Raw genomic sequence first — 21,463 nt, forward strand, 5'->3', positions numbered from 1 at the left:
CTATAACTAGTGACACAGGAATGGTTCAAATCATAGACAGTAAGAAGAGTCAGTCTTCTTGTACTTAAGTCGGCATTGTGCCTTTTCGATTTAATTCCGATGCAATTTCTGTGTTTCATCATCAAGAAGAAGGTCAGAGGGATACAGTAAACCTGAAGTGAAGCATCGGAATGTATAGCTAGTGTCACAGGAATGGTTAAAAACATAGACAGTAGGAAGAGTCATTCTTCTTGTACTTGAGTCGGCATTGTGCCTTTTGTATTTAGTTCCGATGCAATTTCTGTGTTTCATCGTCAATAAGAAGGTCAGAGGGATACAGTAAACCTGAAGTGAAGCATCGGAATCTATAACAAGTGTCACAGGAATGGTTCAAAAAATAGACAGTAGGAAGAGTCAGTCTTCTTGTTCTTAAGTGGGCATTGTGCCTTTTGTATTTAATTCCGATGCAATTTCTGTGTTTCATCGTCAATAAGAAGGTCCAAGGGATACAGTAAGCCTGATGTGAAGCATCGCAATCTATAACTAGTGTCCCAGGAAAGGTTCAAAACATAGTCAGTAAGATGAGTCAGTCTTCTTGTATTTGAGTCGGCATTGTGCCTTTTGTATTTAATTCCGATGCAATTTCTAAGTTTCATCGTCAATAAGAAGAATAGAGGTATACAGTTAACCTGAAGTAAAGCATTGGAATCTATAACTAGTGTCACAGGAATAGTTAAAAACATTGACAGTAAGAAGAGTCTGTCCTCTTGTACTTAAGTCGGCATTGTGCTTTTTGTATTTATTTCCGATGCAATTTCTGTGTTTCATCGTCAGTAAGAAGGTCCAAGTGATACAGTAAACCTAAAGTGAAGCATCGGAATCTATAACTAGTGCCACAGGAATGGTTCAAAGCATAGTCAGTAAGAAGAGTCAGTCTTCTTGTACTTAAGTCAGCATTGTGCCTTTTCTATTTAATTCCGATGAAATTTCTGTGTTTTATCGTCAATAAGAAGGTCAGAGGGATACAGTAAACTTGAAGTGAAGCATCGGAATCTATAACTAGTGTCACAGGGATGGTTCAAAACGTAGACAGTAAGAAGAGTCAGTCTTCTTGTACTTAAGTCGGCATTGTGATTTTTGTATTTAATTCCGATGCATTTTCTGTGTTTCATCGTCAATAAGAGGGTCAGAGCGATACAGTAAACCTGAAGTGAGGTATCAGAATCTATAACTAGTGTCACAGGTATGGTTCAAAACATAGACAGTAGGAAGAGTCAGTCTTCTTGTACTTAAGTCGCCATTGTGCCTTTTGTTTTTAATTCCGATGCAACTTCTGTGTTTCATCGGCAATAAGAAGTTCCAAGGGATACAGTAAACCTGAAGTGAGGCATCGGAATCTATAACTAGTGTCACAGGAATGGTTCAAAACATAGACAGTAAGAAAAGTCAGTCTTCTTGTACTTAAGTCAGCATTGTGCCTCTTCTGTTTAATTCCGATGCAGTTTCTGTTTTGCATCGTCAATAAGAAAGTCCAAGGGATACAGTAAACATATGGTGAAGCATCGGAATCTAAAACTGGTCTCACAGGAAATGTTCAAAACATAGCCAGTAAGAAGAGTCAGTCTTCTAGTACTTAAGTCGGCATTGTGCCTTTTCTATTTAATTCCTATGCCATTTCTGTGTTTCGTCGTCAATACGAAGGTCCAAGGGATACAGTAAACCAGAAGTGAAGCATCAGAATCTAGAACTGGTCTCATAGGAAAGGCTCAAAACATAGAGAGTAAGAAGAGCCAGTCATCTTGTATTTGAGTCGGCATTGTGTCTTGTGTATTTAATTCCGATGCAATTTCTATGTTTCGTCGTCAATAAGAAGGTCAGAGGTATACAGTAAACCTGTAGTTGAGCATCAGGATCTATAACTAGTGTCACAGGGATGGTTCAAAACGTAGACAGTGGGAAGAATCTGTCATCTTGTACTTAGGTCGGCAATGTGATTTTTGTATTTAATTCCGATGCAATTTCTGTGTTTTATCGTCAATACGAGGGTCAGAGGGATACAGTGAACCTGAAGTGAGGCATCAGAATCTATAACTAGTGTCACAGGAATGGTTCAAAACATAGACAGTAAGAAGAGTCAGTCTTCTTGTACTTATGTCAGCATTGTGCCTTTTCTATTTAATTCAGATGCAATTTCTGTGTTTTATCGTCAATAAGAATGTCAGAGGGATACAGTAAAGCTGAAGTGAAGCATCGGAATCTATAACTAGTGTCACAGGGATGGTTCAAAACGTAGACAGTAGGAAGAGTCAGTATTCTTGTACTTAAGTCGGCATTGTGCCTTTTGTATTTCATTCCGATGCAATTTCTGTGTTTCATCGCCAATGAGAGGGTCAGAGGGGTACAATAACCCTGCAGCGAGGCATCAGAATCTATAACTAGTGTCACAGGAATGGTTCAAAACATAGACAGTAAGAAGAGTCAGTCTTCTTGTACTTATGTCAGCATTGTGCCTTTTCTATTTAATTCCGATGCAATTTCTGTGTTTTATCGTCAATAAGAAGGTCAGAGGGATACAGTAAAAATGAAGTGAAGCATCGGAATCTATAACTAGTGTCACAGGGATGGTTCAAAACGTAGACAGTGGGAAGAATCTGTCATCTTGTACTTATGTCGGCAATGTGATTTTTGTATTTAATTCCGATGCAATTTCTGTGTTTCATCGTCAATACGAGGGTCAGAGGGATACAGTGAACTTGAAGTGAGGCATCAGAATCAATAACTAGTGTCACTGGAATGATTCAAAACATAGACAGTAGGAAGAGTCAGTCTTCTTGTACTTAAGTCGGCATTGTGGCTTTTGTATTTAATTATGATGTAACTTCTGTGTTTCATCGTCAATAAGAAGGTCCAAGGGATACAGTAAACCTGAAGTGAGGCATCGGAATTTATAACTAGTGTCACAGGAATGGTTCAAAACACAGTAAGTAAGAAGAGTCAGTCTTCTTGTATTTAAGTCAGCATTGTGCCTTTTCTATTTAATTCCGATGCAATTTCTGTGTTTCATCGTCAATAAGAAGGTGAGGGGGATACAGTAAACCTGAAGTGAAGCATCGGAATCTATAACAAGTGTCACAGGAATGGTTAAAAACATAGACAGTAGGAGGAGTCATTCTTCTTGTACTTGAGTCGGCATTGTGCCTTTTGTATTTAATTCCGATGCAATTTCTGTGTTTCATCGTCAATAAGAAGGTCAGAGGGATACAGTAAACCTGAAGTGAAACATCGGAATCTATAACAAGTGTCACAGGAATGGTTCAAAAAATAGACAGTAGGAAGAGTCGGTCTTCTTGTTCTTAAGTGGGCATTGTGCCTTTTGTATTTAATTCCGATGCAATTTCTGTGTTTCATCGTCAATAAGAAGGTCCAAGGGATACAGTAAGCCTGACGTGAAGCATCGGAATCTATAACAAGTGTCACAGGAATGGTTCAAAACATAGACAGTAAGAGGAGTCCGTCTACTTGTACTTACGTCGGTATTGTGCCTTTTCTATATAATTCCGATGCAATTTCTGTGTTTTATCGTCAATAAGAAGGTCAGAGGGATACAGTAAACCTGAAGTGAAGCATCGGAAACTATAACTAGTGTCACAGGGATGGTTCAAAACGTAGACAGTAGGAAGAGTCAGTATTCTTGTACTTAGGTCGGCATTGTGCGTTTTGTATTTAATTCCAATGCAATTTCTGTGTTTCATCGTAATGAGAGGGTCAGAGGGGTACAATAACCCTGCAGTGAGGCATCAGAATCTATAACTAGTGTCACAGGAATGGTGCAAATCATAGACAGTAAGAAGAGTCAGTCTACTTGTACTTAAGTAAGCATTGTGCCTTTTGTATTTAATTCCGATGCAATTTCTGTGTTTCATAGTCAATAAGAAGGTCCAAGGGATACAGCACACCTGAAGTGAAGAATCGGAATCTATAGCTAGTGACACAGGAATGGTTCAAATCATAGACAGTAAGAAGAGTCAGTCTTCTTGTACTTAAGTCGGCATTGTGCCTTTTCGATTTAATTCCGATGCAATTTCTGTGTTTCATCATCAAGAAGAAGGTCAGAGGGATACAGTAAACCTGAAGTGAAGCATCGGAATGTATAACTAGTGTCACAGGAATGGTTAAAAACATTAACAGTAAGAAGAGTCTGTCCTCTTGTACTTAAGTCGGCATTGTGCCTTTTGTATTTAATTCCGATGCAATTTCTGTGTTTCATCGTCAATAAGAAGGTCCAAGTGATACAGTAAACCTAAAGTGAAGCATCGGAATCGATAACTAGTGTCACAGGAATGGTTCAAAACATAGTCAGTAAGAAGAGTCAGTCTTCTTGTACTTAAGTCAGCAATGTGCCTTTTCTATTTAATTCCGATGCAATTTCTGTGTTTTATCGTCAATAAGAAGGTCAGAGGGATACAGTAAACTTGAAGTGAAGCATCGGAATCTATAACTAGTGTCACAGGGATGGTTCAAAACGTAGACAGTAAGAAGAGTCAGTCTTCTTGTACTTAAGTCGGCATTGTGTTTTTGTATTTAATTCCGATGCAATTTCTGTGTTTCATCGTCAATAAGAGGCTCAGAGCGATACAGTAAACCTGAAGTGAGGCATCAGAACCTATAACTAGTGTCACAGGAATGGTTCAAAACATAGACAGTGGGAAGAGTCAGTCTTCTTGTACTTAAGTCGCCATTGTGCCTTTTGTTTTTAATTCCGATGCAACTTCTGTGTTTCATCGGCAATAAGTAGGTCCAAGGGATACAGTAAACCTGAAGTGAGGCATCGAAATCTATAACTAGTGTCACAGGAATGGTTTAAAACTTAGACAGTAAGGAAAGTCAGTCTTCTTGTACTAAAGTCAGCATTGTGCCTTTTCTGTTTAATTCCGATGCAGTTTCTGTTTTGCATTGTCAATAAGAAAGTCCAAGGGATACAGTAAACATATGGGGAAGCATCGGAATCTAAAACTGGTCTCACAGGAAATGTTCAAATCATAGTCAGTAAGAAGAGTCAGTCTTCTTGTACTTAAGTCGGCATTGTGCCTTTTCTATTTAATTCCGATGCCATTTCTGTGTTTCGTCGTCAATAAGAAGGTCCAAGGGATACAGTAAACCAGAAGTGAAGCATCGGAATCCAGAACTGGTCTCATAGGAAAGGCTCAAAACATAGAGAGTAAGAAGAGCCAGTCATCTTGTATTTGCGTCGGCATTGTGCCTTGTGTATTTAATTCCGATGCAATTTCTATGTTTCGTCGTCAATAAGAAGGTCAGAGGTATACAGTAAACCTGAAGTTAAGCATCGGGATCTATAACTAGTGGCACAGGGATGGTTCAAAACGTAGACAGTGGGAAGAATCTGTCATCTTGTACTTATGTCGGCAATGTGACTTTTGTATTTAATTCCGATGCAATTTCTGTGTTTCATCGTCAATACGAGGGTCAGAGGGATACAGTGAACCTGAAGTGAGGCATCAGAATCTATAACTAGTGTCACAGGAATGGTTCAAAACATAGACAGTAAGAAGAGTCAGTCTTCTTGTACTTATGTCAGCATTGTGCCTTTTCTATTTAATTCCGATGCAATTTCTATGTTTCATCGTCAATAAGAAGGTCAGAGGGATACAGTAAACCTGAAGCGAAGCATCGGAATCTATAACTAGTGTCACAGGGATGGTTCAAAACGTAGACAGTGGGAAGAATCTGTCATCTTGTACTTATGTCGGCAATGTGATTTTTGTATTTAATTCCGATGCAATTTCTGTGTTTCATCGTCAATACGAGGGTCAGAGGGATACAGTGAACCTGAAGTGAGGCATCAGAATCTATATCTAGTGTCACAGGAATGATTCAAAACATACACAGTAGGAAGAGTCTGTCTTCTTGTACTTATTTCGGCATTGTGCCTTTTGTATTTAATTCCGATGCAATTTCTGTCTTTCATCGTCAATAAGAAGGTCCAAGGGATACAGTAAACCTGAAGTGCGGCATCGGAATCTATAAGTAGTGTCACAGGAATGGTTCAAAACATAGACAGTAAGAGGAGTCAGTCTACTTGTACTTAAGTCGGTATTGTGCCTTTTCTATTTAAATCCGATGCAATTTCTGTGTTTCATCGTCAATAAGAAAGTCAGAGGGATACAGTAAACCTGACGTGAAGCATCGGAATCTATAACAAGTGTCACAGGAATGGTTCAAATCATAGTCAGTAAGAAGAGTCTGTCTTCTTGTACTTAAGTCGGCATGGTGCATTTTGCATTTAATTCCGATGCAATTTCTGTGTTTCATCGTCAATTAGAAGGTCCGAGGGATAGAGTAAACATATAGTGAAGCATCGGAATCTAAAACTGGTCTCACAGGAAATGTTCAAATCATAGTCAGTAAGAAGAGTCGGTCTTCTTGTATTTGAGTCAGCATTGTGCCTTTTGTATTTAATTCCGATGCAATTTCTAAGTTTCATCGTCAATAAGAAGGTCAGAGGTATACAGTAAACCTGAAGTGAAGCTTCGGAATCTATAACTAGTGTCACAGGAATGGTTAAAACATTGACAGTAAGAAAAGTCAGTCTTCTCGTACTAAAGTCGGCATTGTGCCTTTTGTATTAAATTCCGATGCAATTTCTGTGTTTCATCGTCAATAAGAAAGTCCAAGTGATACAGTAAACCTAAAGTGAAGCATCGGAATCTATAACTAGTGTCACAGGAATGGTTCAAAACATAGTCAGTAAGAAGAGTCAGTCTTCTTGTACTTAAGTCAGCATTATGCCTTTCCTATTCAATTCCGATGCTATTTCTGTGTTTTATCGACAATACGAAGGTCAGACGGATACATAAACTTCAAGTGAAGCATCTGAATCTATAACTAGTGTCACAGGGATGGTTGAAGACGTAGAAAGTATGAAGAGTCAATCTTCTTGTACTTAAGTCGGCATTGTGATTTTTGTATGTAATTCTGATGCAATTTCTATGTTTCATCGTCAATAAGAGGGTCAGAGGGATACAGTAAACCTGAAGTGAGGCATCAGAGTCCATAACCAGTGTCACAGGAATGGTTCAAAACATATACAGTAGGAAGAGTTAGTCTTCTTGTACTTAAGTCGGCAATGTGCCTTTTGTATTTAATTCCGATGCAACTTCTGTGTTTTATCGTCAATAAGAAAGTCCAAGGGATACAGTAAACCTGAAGTGAAGCATCGGAATCTATAACTAGTGACACAGGAATGGTTCAAAACATAGCCAGTAGGAAGAGTCAGTCTTTTTGTACTTAAGTCAGCATTGTGCCTTTTCTAATTAATACCGATGCAATTTCCCTGTTTCATCGTCAATAAGAAGGTCCAAGGGATACAGTAAGCCTGATGTGAAGCATCGCAATCTATAACTAGTGTCCCAGGAATGGTTCAAAACATAGTCAGTAAGAAGAGTCAGTCTTCTTGTATTTGAGTCGGCATTGTGCCTTTTGTATTTAATTCCGATGCAATTTCTGTGTTTCATCGTCAATAAGAAGGTCCAAGGGATACAGCACACCTGCAGTGAAGAATCGGAATCTATAACTAGTGACACAGGAATGGTTCAAGTCATAGACAGTAAGAAGAGTCAGTCTTCTTGTACTTAAGTCGGCATTGTGCCTTTTGTATTTAATTCCGATGCAATTTCTGTGTTTCATCGTCAATAAGAAGGTCCAAGGGATACAGTAAACCTGAAGTGAAGCATCGGAATGTATAACTAGTGTCACAGGAATGGTTAAAAACATAGACAGTAGGAAGAGTCATTCTTCTTGTACTTGAGTCGGCATTGTGCCTTTTGTATTTAATTCCGATGCAATTTCTGTGTTTCATCGTCAATAAGAAGGTCCAAGGGATACAGTAAGCCTGATGTGAAGCATCGCAATCTATAACTAGTGTCCCAGGAATGGTTCAAAACATAGTCAGTAAGAAGAGTCAGTCTTCTTGTATTTGAGTCGGCATTGTGCCTTTTGTATTTAATTCCGATGCAATTTCTAAGTTTCATCGTCAATAAGAAGAATAGAGGTATACAGTAAACCTGAAGTGAAGCATTGGAATCTATAACTAGTGTCACAGGAATAGTTAAAAACATTGACAGTAAGAAGAGTCTGTCCTCTTGTACTTAAGTCGGCATTGTGCCTTTTGTATTTAATTCCGATACAATTTCTGTGTTTCATCGTCAATAAGAAGGTCCAAGTGATACAGTAAACCTAAAGTGAAGCATCGGAATCTATAACTAGTGTCACAGGAATGGTTCAAAACATAGTCAGTAAGAAGAGTCAGTCTTCTTGTACTCAAGTCAGCATTGTGCCTTTTCTATTTAATTCCGATGCAACTTCTGTGTTTGAACGGCAATAAGAAGGTCCAAGGGATACAGTAAACCTGAAGTGAGGCCACGGAATCTATAACTAGTGTCATAGGAATGGTTCAAGACATAGACAGTAAGAAAAGTCAGTCTTCTTGTACTTAAGTCAGCATTGTGCCTTTTCTGTTTAATTCCGATGCAATTTCTGTTTTGCATCGTCAATAAGAAAGTCCAAGAGATACAGTAAACATATGGCGAAGCATCGGAATCTAAAACTGGTCTCACAGGAAATGTTCAAATCACAGTCAGTAAGAAGAGTCAGTCTTCTTGTACTTAAGTCGGCATTGTGCCTTTTCTATTTAATTCCGATGCCATTTCTGTGTTTCGTCGTCAATAAGAAGGTCCAAGGGATACAGTAAACCAGAAGTGAAGCATCGGAATCTAGAACTGGTCTCATAGGAAAGGCTCAAAACATAGAGAGTAAGAAGAGCCAGTCATCTTGTATTTGAGTCGGCGTTGTGCCTTGTGTATTTAATTCCGATGCAATTTCTATGTTTCGTCGTCAATAAGAAGGTCAGAGGTATACAGTAAACCTGAAGTTGAGCATCGGGATCTATAACTAGTGTCACAGGGATGGTTCAAAACGTAGACAGTGGGAAGAATCTGTCATCTTGTACTTATGTCGGCAATGTGATTTTTGTATTTAATTCCGATGCTATTTCTGTGTTTCATCGTCAATACGAGGGTCAGAGGGATACAGTGAACCTGAAGTGAGGCATCAGAATCTATAACTAGTGTCACAGGATTGGTTCAAAACATAGACAGTAAGAAGAGTCAGTCTTCTTGTACTTATGTCAGCATTGTGCCTTTTCTATTTAATTACGATGCAATTTCTATGTTTCATCGTCAATAAGAAGGTCAGAGGGATACAGTAAACCTGAAGTGAAACATCGGAATCTATAACTAGTGTCACAGGGATGGTTCAAAACGTAGACAGTGGGAAGAATCTGTCATCTTGTACTTATGTCGGCAATGTGATTTTTGTATTTAATTCCGATGCAATTTCTGTGTTTCATCGTCAATACGAGGGTCAGAGGGATACAGTGAACCTGAAGTGAGGCATCAGAATCTATAACTAGTGTCACAGGAATGATTCAAAACATAGAGAGTAGGAAGAGTCAGTCTTCTTGTACTTAAGTCGGCATTGTGCCTTTCGTATTTAATTATGATGTAACTTCTGTGTTTCATCGTCAATAAGAAGGTCCAAGGGATACAGTAAACCTGAAGTGAGGCATCGGAATTTTTAACTAGTGTCACAGGAATGGTTCAAAACATAGTAAGTAAGAAGAGTCAGTCTTCTTGTACTTAAGTCAGTTTTGTGCCTTTTCTATTTAATTCCGATGCAATTTCTGTGTTTCATCGTCAATACGAAGGTGAGGGGGATACAGTAAACGTGAAGTGAAGCATCGGAATCTATAACTAGTGTCACAGGGATGGTTCAAATCGTATACAGTAGGAAGAGTCTGTCTTCTTGTACTTATTTCGGCATTGTGCCTTTTGTATTTAATTCCGATGCAATTTCTGTCTTTCATCGTCAATAAGAAGGTCCAAGGGATACAGAAAACCTGAAGTTAGGCATCGGAATCTATAAGTAGTGTCACAGGAATGGTTCAAAACATAGACAGTAAGAGGAGTCAGTCTACTTGTACTTAAGTCGGTATTGTGCCTTTTCTATTTAATTCCGATGCAATTTCTCTGTTTCATCGTCAATAAGAAAGTCAGAGGGATACAGTAAACCTGACGTGAAGCATCGGAATCTATAACAAGTGTCACAGGAATGGTTCAAATCATAGTCAGTAAGAAGAGTCTGTCTTCTTGTACTTAAGTCGGCATGGTGCCTTTTGCATTTAATTCCGATGCAATTTCTGTGTTTCATCGTCAATTAGAAGGTCCGAGGGATAGAGTAAACATATAGTGAAGCATCGGAATCTAAAACTGGTCTCACAGGAAATGTTCAAATCATAGTCAGTAAGAAAAGTCGGTCTTCTTGTATTTGAGTGGGCATTGTGCCTTTTGTATTTAATTCCGATGCAATTTCTAAGTTTCATCGTCAATAAGAAGGTCAGAGGTATACAGTAAACCTGAAGTGAAGCATCGGAATCTATAACTAGTGTCACAGGAATGGTTAAAACATTGACAGTAAGAAGAGTCAGTCTTCTTGTACTTAAGTCGGCATTGTGCCTTTTGTATTAAATTCCGATGCAATTTCTGTGTTTCATCGTCAATAAGAAGGTCCAAGTGATACAGTAAACCTAAAGTGAAGCATCGGAATCTATTACTAGTGTCACAGGAATGGTTCAAAACATAGTCAGTAAGAAGAGTCAGTCTTCTTGTACTTAAGTCAGCATTGTGCATTTGCTATTTAATTCCGATGCTATTTCTGTGTTTTATCGACAATACGAAGGTCAGAGGGATACATAAACTTCAAGTGAAGCATCTGAATCTATAACAAGTGTCACAGGGATGGTTGAAAACGTAGACAGTATGAAGAGTCAATCTTCTTGTACTTAAGTCGGCATTGTCATTTTTGTATGTAATTCTGATGCAATTTCTATGTTTCATCGTCAATAAGAGGGTCAGAGGGATACAGTAAACCTGAAGTGAGGCATCAGAATCCATAACTAGTGTCACAGGAATGGTTCAAACATAGACAGTAGGAAGAGTTAGCCTTCTTGTACTTAAGTCGGCAATGTGCCTCTTGTATTTAATTCCGATGCAACTACTGTGTTTCATCGTCAATAAGCAGGTCCAAAGGATACAGTAAACATATAGTGAAGCATCGCAATCTAAAACTGGTCTCACAGGAAATGTGCAAAACATAGTCAGGTAGAAGAGTCAGTCTTCTTGTACTTAAATCGGCATTGTGCCTTTTCTATTTAATTCCGATGCAATTTCTGTGTTTCGTCGTCAATAAGAAGGCCCAAGGAATACAGTAAACCTGAAGTGAAGCATCGGAATCTAAAACCGGTCACACAGGAAAGGATCAAAACATAGAGATTAAGAAGAGCCAGTCATCGTGTATTTGAGTCGGCATTGTCCCTCTTGTATTTAATTCCGATGCAACTTCTGTGTTTCATCTTCAATAAGAAGGTCAAAGGGATACAGTAAACCTGAAGTGAGGCATCGGAATCTATAACTAGTGTCACAGGAATGCTTCAAAGCATAGACAGTAAGAAGAGTCAGTCTTCTTGTACTTAAGTCAGCATTGTGCATTTTCTATTTAATTCCGATGCAATTTCTGTGTTTCGTCGTCAATAAGAAGGTCCAAGTGATACAGTAAACCTAAAGTGAAGCATCGGAATCTATAACTAGTGTCACAGGAATGGTTCAAAACAAAGTCAGTAAGAAGAGTCAGTCTTCTTGTACTTAAGTCAGCATTGTGCCTTTCCTATTTAATTCCGATGCTATTTCTGTGTTTTATCGACAATACGAAGGTCAGAGGGATACATAAACTTCATGTGAAGCATCTGAATCTATAACTAGTGTCATAGGGATGGTTGAAAACGTAGACAGTATGAAGAGTCAATCTTCTTGTACTTAAGTCGGCATTGTGACTTTTGTATGTAATTCTGATGCAATTTCTATTTTTCATCGTCAATAAGGCGGTCAGAGGTATACAGCAAACCTGAAGTGACGCATCGGAATCTATAACTAGTGTCACAGGAATGGTTAAAAGCATTGACAGTAAGAAGAGTCAGTCATCTTGTCCTTAAGTCGGCATTGTGCCTTTTGTATTTAATTCCGATGCAATTTCTGTGTTTCATCGTCAATAAGAAGGTCCATGTGATACAGTAAACCTAAAGTGAAGCATCGGAATCTATAACTAGTGTCACAGGAATGGTTCAAAACATAGTCAGTAAGAAGAGTCAGTCTTCTTGTACTTAAGTCAGCATTGAGCCTTTTCTATTTAATACCGATGCAATTTCTGTGTTTTATCATCAATAAGAAGGTCAGAGTGATACAGAAGGCTTGAAGTGAATCATCGGAATCTATAACTTGTGTCACAGGGATGGTTAAAACGTAGACAGTAGGAAGAGTCAGTCTTCTTGTACTTAAGTCGGCATTGAGATTTTTGTATTTAATTCCGTTGCAATTTCTGTGTTTCATCATCAATAAGAGGGTCAGAGGGATACAGTGAACCTGAAGTGAGGCATCAGAATCTATAACTAGTGTCACAGGAATGGTTCAAAGCATAGACAGTAGGAAGAGTCAGTCTTCTTGTACTTAAGTCGGCATTGTGCCTTTTGTATTTAATTTTGATGCAACTTCTGTGTTTCATCTTCAATAAGAAGGGCAAAGGGATACAGTAAACCCGAAGTGAGGCATCGGAATCTATAACTAGTGTCACACTAATGGTTCAAACATAGACAGTAAGAAGAGTCAGTCTTCTTGTACTTAAGTCAGCATTGTGCATTTTCTATTTAATTCCGATGCAATTTCTGTGTTTCATCGTCAATAAGATGGTCTGAGGGATACAGTAAACCTGAAGTGAAGCATCGGAATCTATAACTAGTGTCACAGGGATGGTTCAAATCGTAGACAGTAGGAAGAGTCAGTCTTCTTGTACTGAAGTCGGCAATGTGCCTTTTGTATTTAATTCCGATGCAATTTCTGTTTTTCATTGTCAATAAGAAGGTCCAAGGTATACAGCATACCTGAAGTGAGGCACCGGAATCTATAACTAGTGTCACAGGAATGGTTCAAAACATAGACAGTAGGGAGAGACAGTCTTCTTCTACTTAAGTCGGCATTGTGCCTTTTGTATTTAATTCCAGTGCAATGTCTGTGTTTCATCGTCAATAAGAAGGCCCAAGATATACAGTAAACATATAGTGAAGCATCGGAATCTAAAACTGGTCTCACAGGAAATGTTCAAAGCATAGTCAGTAAGAAGAGTCATTCTTCTTGTACTTAAGTCGGCATTGTGCCTTTTCTATTTAATTCCGATGAAATTTCTGTGTTTCGTCGTCAATAAGAAGGTCCAAGGGATACAGTAAACCTGAAGTGAAGCATCGGAATCTAATACCGGTCTCACAGGAAAGGTTCAAAGCATAGTGAGCAAAAGACCCAGTCATCTTGTATTTGAGTCGGCATTGTGCCTTTTGTATTTAATTCCGATGCAATTTCTGTGTTTCGTCATCAATAAAAAGGTCCAGTGGATACAGTAAACCTGAAGTGAAGCATCGGAAACTAAAACCGCTCTCACAGGAAAGGTTCAAAGCATAGTGAGTAAGAAGAGTCAGTCATCTTGTATTTGAGTCGGCATTGTGCCTTTTGTATTTAATTATAATGCAATTTCTGTGTTTCATCGTCAATAAGAGGGTCCAAGGGATACAGTACACCTGAAGTGAAGCATCGGAATCTATAACAAGTGTCACAGGAATGGTTCAAATCACAGACAGTAAGAAGAGTCAGTCTTCTTGTACTTAAGTCGGCATTGTGCCTTTTCTGTTTAACTCCGATGCAATTTCTGGGTTTCATCATCAAGATGAAGGTCAGAGGGATACAGTAAACCTGAAGTGAAGCATCGGAATGTATAACTAGTCTCACAGGAATGGTACAAAACATAGACAGTAGGAAGTGTCAGTCTTCTTGTACTTGAGTCGGCATTGTTCCTTTTGTATTTAATTCCGACGCAATTTCTGTGTTTCATTGTTAATAAGAAGGTAAGAGGGACACAGTAAACCTGAAGTGAAGCATCGGAATCCATAACTAGTGTCACAGGAATGGTTCAAAACATTGACAGTAGGAAGAGTCAGTCTTGTTGTACTTAAGTCGGCATTGTGCCTTTTCTATTTAATTCCGATGCAATTTCTCTGTTTCATCGTCAATAGGAAAGTCAGAGGGATACAGTAAACCTGAAGTGAAGCATCGGAATCTATAACTAGTGTCACAGGAATGGTTCAAAACATAGTCAGTAAGAAGAGTCAGTCTTCTTGTACTGAAGTCGGCATTGTGCCTTTTGTATTTAATTCCGATGCAATTTCTGTTTTTCATTGTCAATAAGAAGGTCCAAGGTATACAGTAAACCTGAAGTGAGGCACCGGAATCTATAACTAGTGTCACAGGAATCGTTCAAAACATAGACAGTAGGGAAAGACAGTCTTCTTGTACTTAAGTCGGCATTGTGCCTTTTGTATTTAATTCCGATGCAATTTCTGTGTTTCATCGTCAATAAGAAGGTCAGAGGGATACAGTAAAACTGAAGTGAAGCATCAGATTCTATAACTAGTGTCACAGGAATGGTTCAAAACATAGTCAGTAGGAAGGGGCAGTCTTCTTGTACTTAAGTCGGCATGATGCCTTTTGTATTAAATTCCGATGCAATTTCTGTGTTTCATCGTCATTAAGAAGGTCCAAGATATACAGTAAACATATAGTGAAGCATCGGAATCTAAAACTGGTCTCACAGGAAATGTTCAAAGCATAGTCAGTAAGAAGAGTCATTCTTCTTGTACTTAAGTCGGCATTGTGCCTTTTCTATTCAATTCCGATGAATTTTCTGTGTTTCGTCGTCAATAAGAAGGTCCAAGGGATACAGTAAACCTGAAGTGAAGCATCGGAATCAAATACCGGTCTCACAGGAAAGGTTCAAAGCATAGTGAGCAAAAGAGCCAGTCATCTTGTATTTGAGTCGGCATTGTGCCTTTTGTATTTAGTTCCGATGCAATTTCTGTGTTTCGTCATCAATAAGAAGGTCCAATGGATACAGTAAACTTGAAGTGAAGCATCGGAACCTAAAACCGGTCTCACAGGAAAGGTTCAAAGCATAGTGAGTAAGAAGAGTCAGTCATCTTGTATTTGAGTCGGCATTGTGCCTTTTGTATTTAATTCCGCTGCAATTTCTGTGTTTCATCGTCAATAAGAGGGTCGAAGGGATACAGTACACCTGAAGTGAAGCATCGGAATCTATAACAAGTGTCACAGGAATGGTTCAAATCACAGACAGTAAGAAGAGTCAGTCTTCTTGTACTTAAGTCGGCATTGTGCCTTTTCTGTTTAATTCCGATTCAATTTCTGGGTTTCATCATCAAGATGAAGGTCAGAGGGATACTGTAAACCTGAAGTGAAGCATCGGAATGTATAACTAGTCTCACAGGAATGGTTCAAAACATAGACAGTAGGAAGTGTCAGTCTTCTCGTACTTGAGTCGGCATTGTGCCTTTTGTATTTAATTCCGATGCAATTTCTGTGTTTCATCGTCAATAAGAAGGTCAGGGGGATACAGTAAACTTGAAGTGAAGCATCGGAATCTATAACTAGTGTCACAGGAATGGTTCAAAACATTGACAGTAGGAAGAGTCAGTCTTCTTGTACTTATGTCGGCATTGTGCCTTTTCTATTTAATTCCGATGCAATTTCTCTCTTTCATCGTCAATAGCAAAGTCAGAGGGATACAGTAAACCTGAAGTGAAGCATCGGAATCTATAACAAGTGTCACAGGAATGGTTCAAAACATAGTCAGTAAGAAGAGTCTGTCTTCTTGTACTTAAGTCGGCATGGTGCCTTTTGTATTTAATTCCGATGCAATTTCTGTGTTTCATCGTCAATAAGAAGGTCCAAGGGATACAGTTAACATTTAGTGAAGCATCGGAATCTAAAACTGGTCTCACAGGAAATGTTCAAAACATAGTAAGTAAGAAGAGTCAGTCTTCTTGTACTTAAGTCGGCATTGTGCCTTTTCTATTTAATTCCGATGCAATTTCTCTGCTTCATCGTCAATAGGAAAGTCAGAGGGATACTGTAAACCTGAAGTGAAGCATCGGAATCTATAACAAGTGTCACAGGAATGGTTCAAAACATAGACAGTAGGAAGTGTCAGTCTTCTTGTACTTGAGTCGGCATTGTGCCTTTTGTATTTAATTCCGATGCAATTTCTGTGTTTCGTCATCAATGAGAAGGTCCAAGGGATACAGTAAACCTGAAATGAAGCATCGGAATCTAAAACCGGTCTCACTGGAAAGGTTCAAAATATAGAGAGTAAGAAGAGCCAGTCTTCTTGTACTTAAGTCAGCATTGTGCCTTTTCTATTTAATTCCGATGCAATTTCTGTTTTTTATTGTCAATATAAAGGTCAGAATGATAGAGTAAACGTGAAGTGAAGCATCGGAATCTATAACTAGTCTCACAGGAATGGTTCAAAACATTGACAGTAGGAAGGGTCAGTCTTCTTGTACTTAATTCGGCATTGTGCATTTTGTGTTTAATTCCGATGCAATTTCTGTGTTTCATCGTCAATAAGAAGGTCCAAGTGATACAGTTAACCTAAAGTGAAGCATTGGAATTCATAACTAGTGTCACAGGAATGGTTCAAAACATAGTCAGTAAGAAGAGTCAGTCTTCTTGTACCTAAGTCAGCATTGTGATATTTCTATTTAATTCCGATTCAAATTTCTGTGTATTATCGTCAATAAGAAGGTCAGAGGGATACAGTAAACTTGAAGTGAAGCATCGGATTTAATAACTAGTGTCACAGGGATGGTTCAAATCATAGACAGTAAGAAGAGTCAGTCTTCTTGTACTTAAGTCGGCATTGTGCCTTTTCTATTTAATTCCGATGCAATTTCTGTGTTTCATCATCACGAAGAAGGTCAGAGGGATACAGTAAACCTGAAGTGAAGCATCGGAATCTATAACTAGTGTCCCAGGAATGGTTCAAAACATAGACAGTAGGAAGAGTCAGTCTTCTTGTACTTGAGTCGGCATTAGGCCTTTTGTATTTAATTCCGATGCAATTTCTGTGTTTCATCGTCAATAAGAAGGTCAGAGGGATACAGAAAACCTGAAGTGAAGCATCGGAATCTATAACAAGTGTCACAAGAATGGTTCAAAAAATAGACAGTAGGAGGAGTCAGACTTATTGTACTTAAGTCGGCATTCTGCCTTTTGTATTTAATTCCGATGCAATTTCTGTGTTTCATCGTCAATAAGAAGGTCCAAGGGATACAGTAAACCTGAAGTGAGACATCGGAATCTATAACTAGTGTCACAGGAATGGATCAAAACATAGACAGTAGGAAGAGTCATTCTTCTTGTACTTAAGTCGGCATTGTGCCTTTTGTATTTAATTCCGATGCAATTTCTGTGTTTCATCGTCAAAAAGAAGGTCCAAGTGATACAGTAAACCTAAAGTGAAGCATCGGAATTCATAACTAGTGTCACAGGAATGGTTCAAAACATAGTCAGTAAGAAGAGTCAGTCTTCTTGTACTTAAGTCAGCATTGTGATATTTCTATTTAATTCCGATGCAATTTCTGTGTATTATCGTCAATAAGAAGGTCAGAGGGATACAGTAAACTTGAAGTGAAGCATCGGATTTAATAACTAGTGTCACAGGGATGGTTCAAATCATAGACAGTAAGAAGGGTCAGTCTTCTTGTACTTAAGTCGGCGTTGTGCCTTTTCTATTTAATTCCGATGCAATTTCTGTGTTTCTTCATCAAGATGAAGGTCAGAGGGATACAGTAAACCTGATGTGAAGCATCGGAATCTATAACTAGTGTCCCAGGAATGGTTCAAAACATAGACAGTAGGAAGAGTCAGTCTTCTTGTACTTGAGTCGGCATTAGGCCTTTTGTATTTAATTCCGATGCAATTTCTGTGTTTCATAGTCAATAAGAAGGTCAGAGGGATACAGAAAACCTGAAGTGAAGCATCGGAATCTATAACTAGTGTCCCAGGAATGGTTCAAAGCATAGACAGTAGGAAGAGTCATTCTTCTTGTACTTAAGTCGGCATTGTGCCTTTTGTATTTAATTCCGATGCAATTTCTGTGTTTCATCATCAATACGACGGTCCAAGGGATACAGTAAACCTGAAGTGAGGCATCGGAACCTATAACTAGTGTCACAGGAATGGCTCAAAACATAGTCAGTAAGAAGAGTCAGTCTTCTTGTACTTAAGTCGGCATGGTGCCTTTTGTATTTAATTCCGTTGAAATTTCGGTGTTTCGTCGTCAATACGAAGGTCCAAGGGATACAGTAAACCTGAAGTGAAGCATCGGAATCTAATACCGGTCTCACAGGAAAGGTTCAAAGCATAGTGAGTAAGAAGAGCCAGTCATCTTGTATTTGAGTCGGCATTGTGCCTTTTGTATTTAATTCCGATGCACTTTCTAAGTTTCATCGTCAATAAGACCGTCAGAGGGATACAGTAAACCTGAAGTGAAGCATCGGAATCTATAACTAGTGTCACAGTAATGGTTAAAGCATTGGCTGTAAAAAGAGTCAGTCTTCTTGTACTTAAGTCGGCATTGTGCCTTTTGTATTTAATTCCGATGCAATTTCTGTGTGTCATCGTCATTAAGAAGGTCCAAGTGATACAGTAAACCCAAAGTGAAGCATCGGAATCTATAACTAGTGTCCCAGGAGTGGTTCAAAACATTGTCAGTAAGAAGAGTCAGTCTTCTTGTACTTAAGTCAGCATTGTGCCTTTTCTATTTAATTCCGATGCAATTTCTGTGTTTTATCGTCCATACGAAGGTCAGAGGGATACAGTAAACCTGAAGTGAAGCATCGAAATCTATAACGAGTGTCACAGGAATGGTTCAAAACATAGACAGTAAGAAGAGTCAGTCTACTGTACTTAATTAGGCATTGTGCCTTTTCTATTTAATTCCGATGCAATTTCTATGTTTCTTCGTCAATAAGAATGTCAGAGGGATACAGTAAATCTGAAGTGAAGCATCGGAATCTATAACTAGTGTCACAGAAATGGTTCGAAACATAGAAAGAAAGAAGAGTGAGTTTTCTTGTACTTAAGTCGGCATTGTGCCTTTTCTGTTTAATTCCGATGCAATTTCTGTCTTTCATCGTCAATAAGACGGTCCAAGGGATACAGTAAACCTGAAGTGAGGCATCGGAATCTATAACTAGTGTCACAGGAATGGTTCTAAACATAGACAGTAGGAAGAGACAGTCTTCTTGTACTTAAGTCGGCATTGTGCCTTTTGTATTTAATTCCGATGCAATTTCTGTGTTTCATCGTCAATAAGAAGGTCAGAGGGATACAGTTAAACTGAAGTTAAGCATCAGAATCTATAACTAGTGTCACAGGAATGGTTAAAAACAATGACAGTAAGAAGAGTCAGTCTTCTTGCACTTAAGTCGGCATTGTGCCTTTTCTATATAATTCCGATGCCATTTCTGTGTTTCATCGTCAATAAGAATGTCCAAGTGATACAATAAACCTAAAGTGAAGCATCGGAATCTATAACTAGGGTCACAGGAATATTTCAAAACATAGTCAGTAAGAAGAGTCAGTCTTCTTGTACTTAAGTCAGCATTATGCCTTTTCTATTTATTTCCGATGCAATTTCTGTGTTTTATCGTCAATAAGAAGGTCAGAGGGATACAGTAGACTTGAAGTGAAGCATCGGAATCTATAACTAGTGTCACAGGTATGGTTCAAAACGTAGACAGTAGGAAGAGTCAGTCTTCTTGCACTTAAGTCGGCATTGTGATTTTTGTATTTTTTCCGATGCAATTTCTGTGTTTCATCGTCAATAAGAAGGTCAGAGGGATACAGTAAACCTGAAGTGAATCATCGGAATCTATAACTAGTGTTACAGGATTGGTTCAAAACATAGACAGTAGGAAGAGTCAGTGTTCTTGTACTTGAGTCGGCATTGTGATTTTTGTATTTAATTCCGATGCAATTTTTTTGTTTCATCGTCAATAAGAGGGTCAGAGGGATACAGTGAACCTGAAGTGAGGCATCAGAATCTATAACTAGTGTCACGGGAATGGTTCAAACATAGACAGTAGGAAGAGTCAGTCTTCTTGTACTTAAGTCGGCATTGTGCCTTTTCAATTTAATTCCGATGCAATTTCTCTGTTTCATAGTCAATAAGAAAGTCAGAGGGATACAGTAAACCTGAAGTGAAGCATAGGAATCTGTAACTAGTGTCACAGGAATGGTTCGAAACATAGACAGTAAGAAGAGTGAGTTTTCTTGTACTTAAGTCGGCATTGTGCCTTTTCTGTTTAATTCCGATGCAATTTCTGTGTTTCATCGTCAATAAGAAGGTCCAAGGGATACAGTAAACCTAAAGTGAAGCATCGGAATTCATAACTAGTGTCACAGGAATGGTTCAAAACATAGTCAGTAAGAAGAGTCAGTCTTCTTGTACTTAAGTCAGCATTGTGATATTTCTATTTAATTCCGATGCAATTTCTGTGTATTATCGTCAATAAGAAGGTCAGAGGGATACAGTAAACTTGAAGTGAAGCATCGGATTTAATAACAAGTGTCACAGGGATGGTTCAAATCATAGACAGTAAGAAGAGTCAGTCTTCTTGTACTTAAGTCGGCATTGTGCCTTTTCTATTTAATTCCGATGCAATATCTGTGTTTCTTCATCAAGATGAAGGTCAGAGGGATACAGTAAACCTGAAGTGAAGCATCGGAATCTATAACTAGTGTCCCAGGAATGGTTCAAAACATAGACAGTAGGAAGAGTCAGTCTTCTTGTACTTGAGTCGGCATTAGGCCTTTTGTATTTAATTCCGATGCAATTTCTGTGTTTCATAGTCAATAAGAAGGTCAGAGGGATACAGAAAACCTGAAGTGAAGCATCGGAATCTATAACTAGTGTCCCAGGAATGGTTCAAAAATAGACAGTAGGAAGAGTCATTCTTCTTGTACTTAAGTCGGCATTGTGCCTTTTGTATTTAATTCCGATGCAATTTCTGTGTTTCATCATCAATACGAAGGTTCAAGGGATACAGTAAACCTGAAGTGAGGCATCGGAACCTATAACTAGTGTCACAGGAATGGCTCAAAACATAGTCAGTAAGAAGAGTCAGTCTTCTTGTACTTAAGTCGGCATGGTGCCTTTTGTATTTAATTCCGTTGAAATTTCTGTGTTTCGTCGTCAATAAGAAGGTCCAAGGGATACAGTAAACCTGAAGTGAAGCATCGGAATCTAATACCGGTCTCACAGGAAAGGTTCAAAGCATAGTGAGTAAGAAGAGCCAGTCATCTTGTATTTGAGTCGGCATTGTGCCTTTTGTATTTGATTCCGATGCACTTTCTAAGTTTCATCGTCAATAAGACCGTCAGAGGGATACAGTAAA

This window comes from Schistocerca americana, chromosome 10 (assembly GCF_021461395.2).
Source record: "Schistocerca americana isolate TAMUIC-IGC-003095 chromosome 10, iqSchAmer2.1, whole genome shotgun sequence".
Classification (NCBI taxonomy): Eukaryota; Metazoa; Arthropoda; class Insecta; order Orthoptera; family Acrididae; genus Schistocerca; species Schistocerca americana.